At 39.6% G+C, this 14,873-nt stretch overlaps 1 protein-coding gene and 1 long non-coding RNA gene across 4 annotated transcripts in view; one reads left to right on the forward strand and one right to left on the reverse strand.

Annotated features, from left to right (window-relative positions):
* PPARG (peroxisome proliferator activated receptor gamma) overlaps positions 1-12,960 on the reverse strand; it is a 130,356-nt gene extending 117,396 nt beyond the window's left edge. The window contains exons 1-2 of one of the 3 annotated variants that reach the window (XM_070238429.1): positions 12,199-12,462; positions 11,876-11,966 (exon numbers count right to left, since the gene is read on the reverse strand). The gene's annotated coding sequence lies outside the window, so the exon portion shown is untranslated. Of the gene's footprint in view, positions 1-11,875; positions 12,173-12,198; positions 12,463-12,823 lie in introns of those variants that run through there. The other 2 variants (XM_070238428.1, XM_001492430.5) reach the window with 2 other exon arrangements.
* LOC138918187 (uncharacterized) lies at positions 7,523-8,386 on the forward strand. The gene is made up of 2 exons (XR_011427180.1): positions 7,523-7,726; positions 8,001-8,386. It is a non-coding gene; the product is annotated as an uncharacterized lncRNA (long non-coding RNA).
* Positions 12,961-14,873: the final 1,913 nt, after the last annotated feature.

A 14,873-nucleotide genomic window follows, 5' to 3' on the forward strand; every position in this document is an offset into this window, starting at 1 on the left:
CAAGCCATGATTTTTTTCTTCTGAGGTAAAATTCACGGAACATAAAATTAACTATTTTAAAGCATGCAAGTAGCAGCACTGAGTACATTCTTAAAGTTGTGCAACCATCGCCTCTATCCAGTTCCAAAATGTTTCAATCACCTCAAAAGGAAATCCTGTACCCATTACGCAGCCGCTCCCCCACCCCCTTCCCCACGCCCTGAGAACCACTGAGCAGCATGGATTTGCTGCTTCTGGATATTTCATATTAATGGGCTTGTCCCTTGATTCCCTTCTTTGCTTCTTTTTCTGCACATGTTTTACTGTTCTTATTTATAAGGTTACCCTGTCAATCTCTGAACTCCTGAAGTCAAGCCTAAGTCCCACCGTCTCCACAAGGCTCCTCTTGGGTGTGCTCTCCAATCCACACTCATCCTGCCCGTCTCTGAGTGTTTGTAGCGCGTGAGTGTTTGTAGCGCTCGCTTTCTGCCTTATTCATTTCAGCCCTTCATCATCTACTGCTCTGAACTGTTGACTAACTGTTTCAATTTTACCCCTTTTGATTCACGTAGATTCCAAACTCTGAGTCCTGAGACCTTTAGTGCCTCCAACCAACTTGAACATGTGTGCAATTCACTGTGTCCAGCCCTACCCAAAAGAACAAGAAGGGCACCGGAGTCTGGATGTCAACGAGAGAAAGCTTCAAGCCTGTTTCAGTTCTTTCTCCTGCCTTCAGTCTCGCTCCATCTTTCCTGCCATTTGGCATCTCTCTCTTGGTATTGTGTCTTGCAGGGCACTTCTCTGCCCTAGTAAGAGATGAACAGGTGTGGCTGCAGAAGGATAATGGCAGGGTGCCCAAGAGTGGAGAGGGTGCAAATTCCCTGCATTGATCTTTTGTTATAGACTCCTACGTTCATCCTACATCCACAAATGAAGGCCTACGGAGAGGAGTGGGGGTGTAGAGGTGTCACAAGGCCACATTAAAAAAATCATTTATTTGCTTTGCTTTTATATGTATATCAGTTTTTTTGGTATTTTGATTTGCTCATAAACCCACGTCTACTACGTAAAAGGAGATTAGGTGTTAAATAATTATAATACTTGTGATTCATATATGAAATAGTTGAGCAATTCAACTATTTCTATAAATTATAAACAAATTAATAGGCCTAAACTTCACAATGTTCTATCTAACACTTTACAAAAAGTTTGAAAGGGAACCAGTTTTACCTTATGCATGAGTAACGAGTCAAAATATCATTTTCTATTGTACATCATTATGAACTTTTCTCCAGCTGTAGTACTAAACAGAATTTGTTACAGTTGCCATTGAAAGCCTCCAAACAAGAATGTATTTACAGTGCTCTAGCCCTTAGGCCATTTAAAAACCTGTTCTTCTGACCGGAACAACTAAAAGATCCAACTAGAATGCTGGTCTATAATTAACATTTTTTTCCCTTTCATATCCCATTTTGCCCACTTTAGAATAGTAAAATGGAAATCTTTTCTGGCATTTATTTCATATGATTATGTACCATAAAAATTTACATAAAATAGAAATTAACATTTTAAGGAGTAATTTAGGGAATTTCCTAAAAACGTGAATAGTAGTGCTGAGAATCTCATAGAAGTGATATTGAAAAAGCACAAAGGGCCCTCAAAATCAAATCAAGTTTAAAAGTATTTATAACGCACTTATAATGCACCCAGCCGCCTGGGACAGGCCGTGAGTCAGGGCAGGTACGCAGTGTATATATATGTAAGAGGAGTAAGAACTACAACATTCATTCCTACCCTCTAGGAATTAACAATTTTGCTTGATACACAAAACTTGTACATAAAAACTAAAAGACAAGACAGCAAATAATCAACAAACATAAAGTATAACATAGACTATGGAAGGAGTTAGATTACATTTCAGAGTAGATCTGCCTTCTAATTGCTTCCCTTTGCCTAAAATTAGTTTGCATTTTCTGAATTCAAAAGCTGGCGGCAGGGGTGAATATTTCACACATGTTGTATGACAAAGGAAATCAACCTGACATTTAAAAACTTAATGTGCATAATGAAAACAAATGAATTGTGTGCATGTATTGTGCTCTCTTGGGATCAAAGACGGGTCTAGGACACACAGTCCAACACGCAGCGTGAATTGTGTGAATGGACTAAAGACACAAGCGTGCCGAGGGACACGCTACGGTCACTTAGTCATTTTCTCAACTTGTCCTCAGCTGAGGTCATTTGCCTGCCTAGTGCTTGACGGCCTGTCACTTAGCCAGCATGGCGTAGTCTCAAGACTGAAAAGCGCCCATCTCACTGTCTATAAAGCCATGTTTCTGGGGGGGCACGCTTTGCTTCCTATGTGGATATCTAGTGCTGTAAAGTTAGTGGTCATTTGATAAATGTTTACGGAGTTTGTGGAATTGAATAAATTAGTGAAATTTGCAAAATTTTAAAGTTTTGGTTACATCTGCATTGAGCTGCACTCTAGTGTTCCATGTCACTCTATGTATGCAAGAATTAATTCTGTTTAACTTCATATAAATTCCTTCAAAATTTATTTTCTTTATCATTTTTTCCTAAAAGTTTCATATTGTTCACAATTTATTTCTAAGTGGTCAATAAGATATTTTCTCTCAATTTAAAAACAGAACTGAAATAGTAATTAGACAATTTGATTGTGAATACAGAAACTGGAAATAGCTATAATAAATAATTTGAAATGGGATCCAGGTCACCTTTTACTCAAATAATATATTCTTAATATGTAAAAGTTCTTAATAGGCTTTTAAAGGAAAGTGGATAACTTTACTTCTCAGGAAAAAGAAGTTTTTTAAATTTTAATGGGGTAGTCCCAGTGAACTTTGTTTTACATTTTTGTTAGGTGTAAATAAAGTATGAACTAAATTCACTTGGTTAACCACTTAAATATACCCATTGTGAGAGCATTATAAAATAAATAATCCTTCTGCAAAGTGAATAATCACCTTGTAATTTGGATTTTCAAGAATAGTAATACCTTATTAACAAAGGATGCATTCCTATCTCCTTTGTTAATAACTTTATTACCAAGAGAAAAATAAAGTGATATAATAAATACATTATATACAATATACAATACATTACACCTACATAAAACCTAAAACAATATAATATTAAGAGATCTAGGAAAAACATCCCTGGACATTCTCAACGACATCCACCTTTCTCCACATTGGAGCAGCAAGGCTGCCCAGTCCCACAGCAAGGGCCAAGATGACTGCCTCCTCTTAGTCACCATCTCTCCCACTAATGTTCTTGTTAAATCTCGATAACAATAATCGTAAACTCCAGGAGGGATGGAATTTGTCTGTCTTGTTCACTGCTTTATCCTCCTTCTCTAAAACAGCCCTTGGCACTAAGTAGGAGCTCAATAGATATTTGCTGAATAAATAAAGGGAGCTTAAAAAGGAGCTCCTCCTCAGTAGATTTCTTCTTTGACGTACCATCACACCAATTTTACCCATAAGCAAATTCTAAGAGCTATGAGCTGAATTTTGTTAGCTGCATTAAGGATTAAACCATCAGAAACAGGGGAGGCAGACAGAAAAGAGAAATATTTAGTATCACTGATATAAAATTTCTAAAAAGTTTTTAAAACTTTTTCACTTAAGATAAAGTTTATTCTAAAGACATCAAGCTGATACAAATTTCTCAAAAGAAGTCCCAAAGAAAGTGACATGAAAAATGTAACCTGTAATCGGGGTCAAAGGCAAAACCACTTAATTTTCCCTTTGGGATTTCTAGAACAATGTAACAGAAAAAAGGAAAAATTAATTAATTCAAAGGCTATTGCTGTGTGTGTGCATATATACACTTTCATACACATGTATAAACATTCCCTCACCGTTTTCACTCAGAGGGCTCACTAGACTTTGGAAAACTCTACTCACTTGTTATTTTAAATCTTGTTACTTCAAAAATTATATTACCACCGATTATATCAAGGTCTCATGATGACCATTTGTAGTCACAGTTCACCTTCATATGCTTCTGTATCGGCTGCTATTTACAATTACAAGTTCAGCATTCTGTCAAGAGTTGGAAAACCAAATAACTCCTTCATGAGGTTATTCAATTTTAGGAAAAAAACCCACAATAAGTATACATATTTTTTAGAAAAAAATTTAAATGAAGGTGGCTTTAAAATAAAATAACTCTGGAAACTATTTTTAAAAAGCTGCTTGTCAGTGTACGCTCGAGATCAAATAGAACACCAGCCCAAAGAAATCAGCAAAATCAAACCTTGTGTACGGCTGGGAAAATTAAGAGGCTGGAACAGAGAGACAGGATTTTTTTTTTCCCTCCCAAAAAGAGGCTAGTCAAGCAAAGAGTACAGGGAAACTCCATATGTGAAAAAAAATTAATTATGAAAATAAAATTGGGTACAACAGGAAAGAATTCACGCAGTGCCTTACACTTCTTCAATGGCCTTAAAGGAATAAAATAGCTAGAGGATTCTCAGTGTTTAATTTACTCTTTGCCTTGATCTTTACTGATCAGGGTCATAGGCACACTAAAAAAAAGAAAGCTATAAATGGATGCTTTTAATTATGTAAGTAATTTTATATGGCTAAACTTTGGAAAAGAGGAAAATATAAAAACAAACAAAAAGCTTTCCATAACCTCACTATTTTCATATAACTATCATAATTTCTGTATGTTCCCTTCCAGACTTTTCCATGTACGTATGTTTATATGAGGTTGCAATCAATATTGCACATATATTTTTATGCTACTTTTTTTACTTAATACCTTTCAGATTTGCCAGTAATTTTCTAAATTTTCACTGATAACTGTGTAACATTCCACCTAGTGATTACACCATAATTTACTTAACCATTCCCCTGCAGTTAAATATTTAAGTTACTTCCAAATACTGGTTCCTATAACAACGCTTTTATGAAAGTCTTTGTGTATGTGGTTTTTCCTATATCCTCCATCTCTTGGGAAAAAGTCCCAGAAGTGGCGGTATAACATCAAAGTGTGCAATATATCATCCAATTGCTTTCTAAGCAGCCTGAACTAAATCGTAGTGACACCAGAGATACACAAGAGTACAAGTTTCTTCAATTCCTGAATCATAGAATTTTAGAACTAAAGAAAAAAAAAACTCTCATCAACAATCACTAGGAAGGGTATATTTTCTACAATTATTAAACTGGAATTGAGGTTTACAAATCTGTATCTTGTAAGTCTGTTTAATGTGAGTCCTCTAGGGGTGAATCATCCTCGGTGATCTTATAAATCCAGTCTTTGAAGCTGTAGTCTTTGAACTTGGAGACCCAGGATTCCTGGCAACCATTCTATGGCGAGAAGAACCAGTGACACTTAGACTGAGCTGAGCTAGCTAGCCTTTCTTGATAAAAGCTTTCTGACAACAACACTGAGCTTCTCTAAGTAATAACATGCCAAACCAATGGGGCTAATTTCACAGGATGATCCCAAGAGATTCCACCAATGGGGAGAATATGGCAAAGAACTTAACTATAGGCAAGAGTAAGGCCTCCTAAAAATAATCGAAACTAAGTGCACTGACCAAGGAGCTCTAGGCTATCAGATCAAATGCAAGAATCATCTTGGGTGAAGGGTTCCAAAACAGACATCACACATCAGAATGGCCTGGAGAGCTTGTTAACACACATCCCCAGAGTTCCTAATTCAGTAGGTCTGGGGTGGGGCCCGAGAGTCTGCATTTCTACCAAGTTCCCAGAAGATGCTGATGCCGCTGGTCCAAGGACCACACTTTGAGAACCCCGGCCTTACACCATTTCTTTATTCTTCTTAAAATATTTATCGAGTGCCTAGTAAGTACTGTGCTATATGCTGGAGATAGATGAGTAAAACTCAGTCAATGCTTGCTTCAAGAAACGGATAATCTATATTTTTATAGATATTGTACCGCCCTAGTCCTAACAGCCAACAAATTTGGACCTTGATGAAAATAAAGTTTAAAAATATATTATATTGCCTTTAAATAAAGCCAGGATGTTTCTAATTAGTTTCCAATGCTTTAGGAAAACATGTAGTAATCTACATTGGCAAATGCCTGGGTATTTTCTTCACTCTTCTGGATTTTATTGACATATGCAAATAATTTGTTAAAGTATCCTATTTATATATACACCATTCATGTTTTTTGTCTTTCATAACTCTATCCACCATGTAAAAGAAGAGAAAGAATTTATATAAGTACTTTTCCATATGCAATCAAAAACTTGTTTACACAGGTAATTATAAGTGACAGAGAAGAACAACATTCAGCCAGGTAAGACTTCAGGATCCCCTGCTCTGGATTCAGACTTCAGCAAAACTGCGGAAAAAGTGACGGACAAGTAAACAGTGAGCTTAGTCATAGGCAGGAGGGTGGCCATGCCTGACTATAAAGCACTGCCTATCAGCTGATTCACAGAATTAATGAACTCGCTTTTGAGGTGGCTACGAAGCTTCAATTTCTAACAGAGATGTGTTGGCTTGCCACAACTATTTCAGACAAAAAAAATAAAAGAAAAAACAAAGCATGTATGAAATCTTATGATCTGTGGATCTGCCAAAGCATTAAGCATTCGTCATACTTCTTCGGCAGATTTTTTCTGACGTGCTTGAAAGATTCCTCTCATTTCAATCTATTAGAAAGCTACTTTCAAAGCCTGGGAGAAGGAAGTCATGAAGAGACTAGATAATTTGTCTAACATCGCAGAGAAAATAAAAAGACATAGAAGTAATAGACATTTGATTACATTAACCAACTACTAACTCATAACCTTAATCTTGATAACATTTCCTAGGTAAATCGATGTTTGGAAATAACAATTTGTTTTCTTTGAAGAAAATAATGGTTGAAGGAAGAATTACAACTTGTGTTGATTTTTAAGAGAAAAACAAAGGCACATATGGGCGAATATATCCTTTCCTATCACGACTATTTTGAATGGCTATTTTCATATTTTGTTACATGAAAGCTGGTGTGTGGAGAAACCGGGACGTGAATCACTTTACGTTTTCTTTCTCCTGATCCCCTCTTTCAAACTCTAAGTGTGTTTCCTATTCTTTAAAGGCCTTATTTTCAGGTAGCAAGGAAAGCAGGAAATAACCTCTCAAATTTTTGCTGATAGTGATTTAAAGAATTAACTTTGCTAGAAATACTGGCATTTTGAAAGTAGACTCCAAACTTTCAAATGACAAAGACAGTTTTCCAGGTGGCGTGACAGCCAGTGGGGTGGAGTCAGGTTACGGGGTTCTTTCCAGCACTTCATGTTGTACACAGGTAGTCTGACAGGTACGTTTCCTCATTGCCTTCACTATAAATGAAAACTTATTCCTTCAACATACAGGATAAGAATATCCTTCTGCCATTCACTCTCCCAGATTCTCTCCTGAAGCAATTTATAGAGCCAGAGAGAGTAACACTGCTAAGTGGCAACTTTAGAATTTAAACCTACTCTGAAATTCTATGGTGTCACTGAGGAGCAAGGTAAATTCTTAGAAACCAACCTTTTATGTTAGATCCATGCACAGTAACTACGCAACCTACTTACTGTGGGAGGTGACCATACTCAGATCTCTCACACTCCCACTCAGGGTATTTCCCTACTTTTCTACCCCCTCATATCTGCCTTCTCCTTATCTGCCGTCAACTGTGAAGGAATTCTCACCCCCGGTTTATGCTAATCTGAACTCTTCGCAGAAGGTCAGAAAATCTGTCTCAGTAAGTCTTATCCACGTAGTATAATTCTCTTAGATGAGTCCACAAATTAAAGTTTTTTAAAAAAAATAGTGCATCGGTTAAAACTAACAATGAATTTATTTTCTAAAATCAATGAAGTGGAATTAAAATGTTTCATAAACAGATACTGAATCAAATTGAACTCAACTACTATATGGTCTAGTTTAATTTCTGACTGGAAGGTTAGAAATCTCTATTTTAGTTGATTCATGTTGCATGAATTGATTGCTTCATTGTTTTTCCCTTTGTATCTGAGAAATCAATCACAGCAGGGAATGGAGACCCACTGCATCTGTCTCAGCAAAGATCTTCCAGTTAAGGATGGCCTGGTCACTGGAATAGCTGAAGGCACAGCAAGGACTCTGGGAAAGCACAAACTGCACTATTAAGAGATGGAAGTCAATGCTGCTCCCCGCTCCCCACCCCAAAAGGGGAAGGCACAGGAAAATGGAGCACTCACTCAACTACAGGCACTGGCCCCAGCCTTTCTTTGCCCTCTGCTTCCCCATCCTTCTGGTTATGTCCTACTTGGGCTGTGTAGCTCCATATTCCAGGAACAGAGTGGGGTTCCAGCCTGGGACCAAGCCCGCTTACTTTCTTACATAGGAGACACTTCACGATAAAATGTCTTATTTAACAATTCATAAGGAGAATTTAAATGCTTTATTTGGATGATGCACGGTTAATTACATGCTTTTCCAATTATTCCCTACTAGTAAATTAGTGGCTTACTAGGGGGCATTAATTTTTGAGCCACTAAAAGACTACTTTTGGTTATAGCTTGTTAGGAAGAGACCCAGTTCTTATGACAAGCACAAGTCACCATTTGTCTTTTAGGCTGTGACACAAACTTGCTCCTGGGTGACATACAATAAGTACAGAGTACACCACAAAACATGTAAAGAATAGAACTTCATCCAATAAAAGCACAATCTGTGCCTTCTAGACGCATGAGATATACAATATTGACACAAGAGGATCCACACTGTGTCTACACAGGACTCACAAAGACGATATCAATAAAACAAAAATAAGCACTACGCTGACTTTTGTCTGAAGTCATCAGGGAATAAGAAATATAATTTTAAATTGAATAATGATGCTATATTTCCAGAAACATTTTATAAATTGATCACCATACGGCAAGCATTATCTTCAGTTCATTCTTAGCAATAACCTCAAAATTAGTACTAGGGTGAACTATTAACATCTATAAAAGAGTTAGCTATGACGGAGACAACCATGAAGCTTCGCTTTAAAATATCAGCTCGATTAAATTCAGAGCCAAAGTCATATCACTTAAGATACACGGTTTACGGATAAAGTCTTAAAAATCATACCCGAAAAAGCATGAAACAATAACTACAATACTTTCCCTATTCCCAGATAAGGAAACGAAGAGCTCGAAAGGATAAGTGACTTGCCCCCATAAACTAACTGAACCAGTTAAAAATGTCAACATTCATATTCTGAATGAAATATCGGTATTAAAATACTGATGTGCATTGATTACTGAAGAAAAATATTAAGAATATATAAGCCTGTTTTTAAAAATAAAAAAATAATTTAAGTATATACTATTATTTGTGATAGCTGTTGTCTTAACATCTACAAAAGTTTTCCCCAAAATAAGTCCTATTGTATTTGAGCTAATTTCCTTCTAAAACCTACTTAAGTACTTTAGGTAAATAAAAATTAAAACAATTTTTATAAAATTTTTCTATTAATAAGACTTGAAATATATACCATATAAAACCCCAAAATCTACCTCTGAATTGTGATAAAAGACAAATAATAAATTTTTAAAACCCAGGAAGATTTCAAATAATCTTCAATTTTAAATTTTATCTAGAATGCTATGACACTGACTGAATATGTTACGCTGGGGCTGTCGAAGCTTTCAAGATGTTTACTCAGAGATCTTACTAAACTTCTGTGGAATCAAATTAGATCAGTTTCAAAAAACCTTCGTAAGCATTTTAAATCGTTGACCTTTTTGTTGCTTTTAGGCCTTAAAGAAGGAGAGTAAGGAAGAACTCAAGAAATCAACTACCTTAATATGGAGATCTGCTAGGAAAAATAAGAGAAGCAAGTTAGAAATTCAGTTTAACAATTTTTAAGGTGGAGAGCATATGTTTACGCTTATAGACTGGTGACTTAAATCAGGTTTTCTTGACTAGTGATTCAAAAATTCTCTACTATATTTATTTAGTGGAATCCTAAGAGATCAAAAAATTCTTCCAGTACGTCTGCCACACCTTATGATATATAGTTCCAAATTCAAGTGACAATGAATTCAGAAGAAGAACACCCACAAATTAGAATGACCAACGTTTTCTCACCTATCCACTGGGCATATACAGACCCTGTGAAAGAAACGAAAGTAGAGGGCAGGATACATAAAACATTTGTAAAATATTACTTTAACATTTTTTTCCCACTCCACTAAAGTCTCCTGTTATTAACAACCTTTCCTCAATTTGAAAACTAAATGAAATGTATTATAATATTTGTATATGTTTTCACAGCAGTGCCTTTCACACAGCGTTCACATGCATAATTATCTTGATAATTAAAGTAAGTGGTAAACACCTTTATTTTCAGAGAATTACAGAAGAGAAAATCAGTATTGTTTAGAGTCATATAACTCACTAATTAAAAGCAATTAGCCTTGATCAGTAATGCATTTCTAACTCATATTCCTAAAGCCACACTTTTTCTCCTGTATAAATTTTAAACATCATAGGGATTTTGAAATTAATATTCCGATTTTTTAAATTGTAATTTATCATTTTTTAAATGTAGTTCTCAAATATGGAAAAAAGTGAACACTATGGAAACTGGTCCCTTCAAAGAAAATAATATATTTAATTATTAAAAATACCAACCACAAAAATATTTTCCAAGTACTCTAAATTTAACAAAGAACATGATGCTGGTGGACATTTTAGTTTTAATTTTAAAAAGAAATTATATTCTTTTAAATTTAAAAGAACGAGCAAACCGTGCCTAAAAAACTTCAGCCTGGAATTCTCCAAACCCTTATACTTCACTGATGCCATGGTTTTACAATAGTGATAAAAGGTAGAAAAAACTCCTAAATATGAAAAAGAATTGCGATTTAAAAACAAAATCACTAATTTTTTTTCCTTCCAGTGAGTTGCAAAAACTTGAGATGGTCACTAGTTGATTCAAAGATCTTTTAATTTAAGATATAAGTATCAGCAAGTGAGGTATCAAACATCACAAATAAAGGAGAAAAATTATATGCAGTATACAGTAGGACAAAAATGGATGGTTTTGTAGCAAACGTCACTTTTTGGCGAACATGACATTAGTTTTACAATTTCATATATTAAAGAATACCAAAGTACCATATTAACTTCACAGTGAATCTGACTGACAATAGACAACACAAAAACTATTTCAGAACTGGAACGGAATCTTTTGCAATACCACCTCGAATGCTAACTGGCAGCACCTATGAGCATTTTCTGTTCAACTTTCATAGGAGTGAAAGGTGTTTCTTGAGAGAGAAGCCACAGTGAAGGTCTTTGTCAGTCTCTCTACTAGCAGGGTTTTCTAAATCATCTAGCACCAGCAGGCTGGTTCTGCTTTCAGTCAGCCATCGATCACTTAGCTACAGACAGGAAGACTGCCACGGAACAACTGAGATGCCAAAGACCTGCCCAGGTCCTTTAGTAAGTTACTGACTTGCTCTCAGTAACTCCAGTTACAATTTGTTTCATGAATGACAAAAACAGTTGACGTTAAAAAAATGTGCTTCAAAATCAAGTTTCTCCAGCAACAGGTTTCCTACTACTCAGTTCATCATCTTGCCTGGTTTTGTTTCTGGATGATAATTTATACAAATTAATTTTACACTCTGTCCCCAATCTTGAAAGGAGAGGAAGAAAAACTTTAGCTTCTTCATGGCAGACTACTTTCTCCTAAATAATTGACGCTATTTTCCCAACCATTATCCTCAGACCCAGGTGCATGAGATTCTCAGGTAAACAAGAGCACAGCAAAATAACAAGGATATAATATACTCATCAGCATCATCTTGCAGATTTTGAACACATCACCAAAACATTTCAACAAAATGCAATACACGGTGCGCCGACTCACCTAAGCGATGGGAGCTAACAAGGAAAACTTAGAAATGCAGCCTTCTGATCACCAGCAGAGGTAAAGGCCCCTTCTTTACCTAACAACTGACCTTATATAAAAGCAGCAGATAGGTTACTCCCAGTTTCTGCCTCCTTACCTTAGGCTCCTCCCCAAATACCAAGGCATAAAGTACCACAACTCACAGCCACCTTCCACCCCCTCTGCCGTGGGACCCGTGATTTCTGTTAAGCCACCCTGCCGCTCCCTGCCTCAGTTCGACTACAGAGTGGAGCAGTATTCGAGCCTGGCACGTGTGGGAGCCCACGACACCGTAATTCTACCTTTCCAAACCTTGGCGGTGTGGGAGGGGGCGCCTCCTCCATCTCCTACAGCCCTGGGGAACCCAGCCCACATCCCAGCCCCTCCACGCGGCCCAGGGCCAGCACAGTGCTTAAGGGCGCTGAGGCTAGTTGACCCCAAGTGCGCCCCTTGCTCAACTGTCACTGCGACCCACAGACACTGATCGCCGCCTGGGTTCTGGAGTCCGAGCAGGAGGACTCCATGGCCGCGGGACGGACACGCACGGGACTCCGCGCTTCGGCCCCAGAGGTCCCGGCTCTCCCGGATCGCCCGCAGGCGCGCCCCCGAGGGGCCCGTGGCGCCGGGTGCGGGACCGCGGCTCGCGGAGGCGCTCGCGGGGCAGCCCGTGCCCTCCGCCGCCTGGTGCGCCCCTCACGCCGGGACGGCTCCTCGGGGCGCCAGCCTCCCTGGGGACTGTCAGCCTCGGTCCCCTCGCCCACGACCCTCTGACCGCCGCCCCGCAGCCAGAGACCCTGTCAGTCCCGGTCCCCTCAGCCCCGCGAGCGCCCAGCCCCGACCCGCTCCGTCCCGGACGGCTCAGCGCGCGCCTCCCTCCGGGTCCCCTCGCCCCGCATCCCCCGGCCCGCCGGGCACCCCGGCGCTGACCTGCGGCGGCCGCGGCGGCGTGGCGCCCCGCTCCGGCGTCCCAGCGGCCGACCCGAGCGCCCCAGGCGGCGGCGCGGGCTCCGAGCGCGGTGGGCCCCGCCTGCCGGGGCGCGGGGGCGCGGGGGCGCGGGGGCGCGCGGACGGGCGGGGAGCGCGCGGCCCCGGCCCGCCGCCCGGCGCACAGTAGGGCCCCTGGCCGCGGCGGCCGGCTCTCCGCGAGCGCCTTCCGTGCGCCCGGCCTCGTTTGTTCCTCACGGCCGCCGCTGGGAGGCGGCCCAGAAGTGGTCCCATCTTAGAGAGGAGGGACCCGGGCGAAGCTCCCAGAGATGCCCACGGTCACTTCAGGGTCGAGCCCGAGGAGTGGGGACCCGGAGCCCGCCCTCCATCTCTAGGCCGCTGGGTCTCGCCCTTGGCGCAGTGGTCTGCGAGATTTTTTTCTCAAGTTGTTCTTTGCAACGACATTCTTTAAAAAGTAAAATTAAGTTAGAGCATATTTAGCGTCACCTGGTTTTTATCTGATAATCTAACGGTGCTGAACACTTTCAGCGGCCCCCTTTTGCATTTGTACTTCACCCTGGTATTCGTTACTCGCTTAAAGTGACAGAGTTTTAGTTTTAATCATTAAAAGCATTTCTTAAACTCATTAACAGAATTTCTTAAATTCTTCAGCAGTGTTTCTTACAGTGAGGGACCCAGACACGTGGGGTGGGGGTGGGGCGGGACGTGGGGCATGGGAATCTCAAGTTTTCAAGTTTCGGAAGCAGTTTTGGGGGCATGCTGCCTCATAAACGTCCCGGGTAGGCTGTGGGCAGCTTCTTTTCCTGGCGCGCTCTCCATCAAGATCCGTCCAAAGCGAACGACAGACGCCCAGTCAGAAAGCCTCTGTTCTTCTGGACTCGAGGCCTGCCTTTCTTTCCCCTCGTCCAATCTCATTTACTGAACATCCTGTTCTAGCCCTGGCCCTCCTTGGAGAGGCAAAGATGAATAAGGTCCCTGACTTCAAGAAGCTTATCAGTGGCTTGCCCAGGATGCTCTCCAGTCCTTTGGTATCTTAATTTGTTGGGAATGCTTAGTTCTTTCCCCTCTAGTGCAGAAGGTCTTCATTTGTAGTTTGAAGTAAATTTACAGAGGATGAGTATCACTTCCCAGAAGGTTCAGAGATTTTAAATGGACAGATTCATGTCCTTCCACTCCATCCCCTAAAATAAGTTAAGAGCCACAGCTAGATAGGGACCTCAAGGAAGACCATTTTATTGACTACTGAAAAATCCCATTTCTTTGCCTGTCGTTTAGGTGGTCAGGTTCACATGGCTCAACATTCTACATTCAGGCATAGAACTGGTGCATGCATCCTACTTCTTGATCATTCCAGAGTTTCAATCTGCTTTTTTTTTTTTTTTTTCCTGAGCTAACGTCTCTGCCAATCTTCCTCCACTTTATAGGTGGTCACTGCCACAGCATGGCTGACAAATGGTGTAGGTCCACACCTGGGATCCGAACCCTTGAACCCGGACTGCAGAACTGGAGGATACACCGGCTCCCAATCTGCTTTTTTTTTGGTAACAGCTTTACTGAGATATAATTTACAATATCTAAAATTTAAATACCATATATTTTAAATGTACAATTCAGTGATCTTTAGTTTATTAAAAGAGTTGTGCCACCATCACCATAATCTAATTTTAGAACATTTTCATGACGCCCAAGAGAAACCTTCTATGCATTAGCGGTCATTCCTCCTAACACTAGCAACCACTAATCTATTTCTGTTTCTATAGACTTACTTATTTTGGACGTTTTATATAAATGGAATCAAATAATACAAGGTTTTTTGTGACTGACTTCTTTCACCTAGCATAATGTTTTTGAGGATCCTCCATATTGGAACATGTATCAGTATTTCATTCCTTTTTTATGGCCCAATAATATTCCATTGTATGGATATATCACATTTTGTTTATTTACCCATCACTTGGTGAATCTTTGGGTTGTTTTCACTTTTTGGCTATTAGGAATAATGTTGCTATAAACAGTTATGTACAAGGCTTTG

The sequence above is a fragment of the Equus caballus genome, chromosome 16, assembly GCF_041296265.1.
Source record: "Equus caballus isolate H_3958 breed thoroughbred chromosome 16, TB-T2T, whole genome shotgun sequence".
Classification (NCBI taxonomy): Eukaryota; Metazoa; Chordata; class Mammalia; order Perissodactyla; family Equidae; genus Equus; species Equus caballus.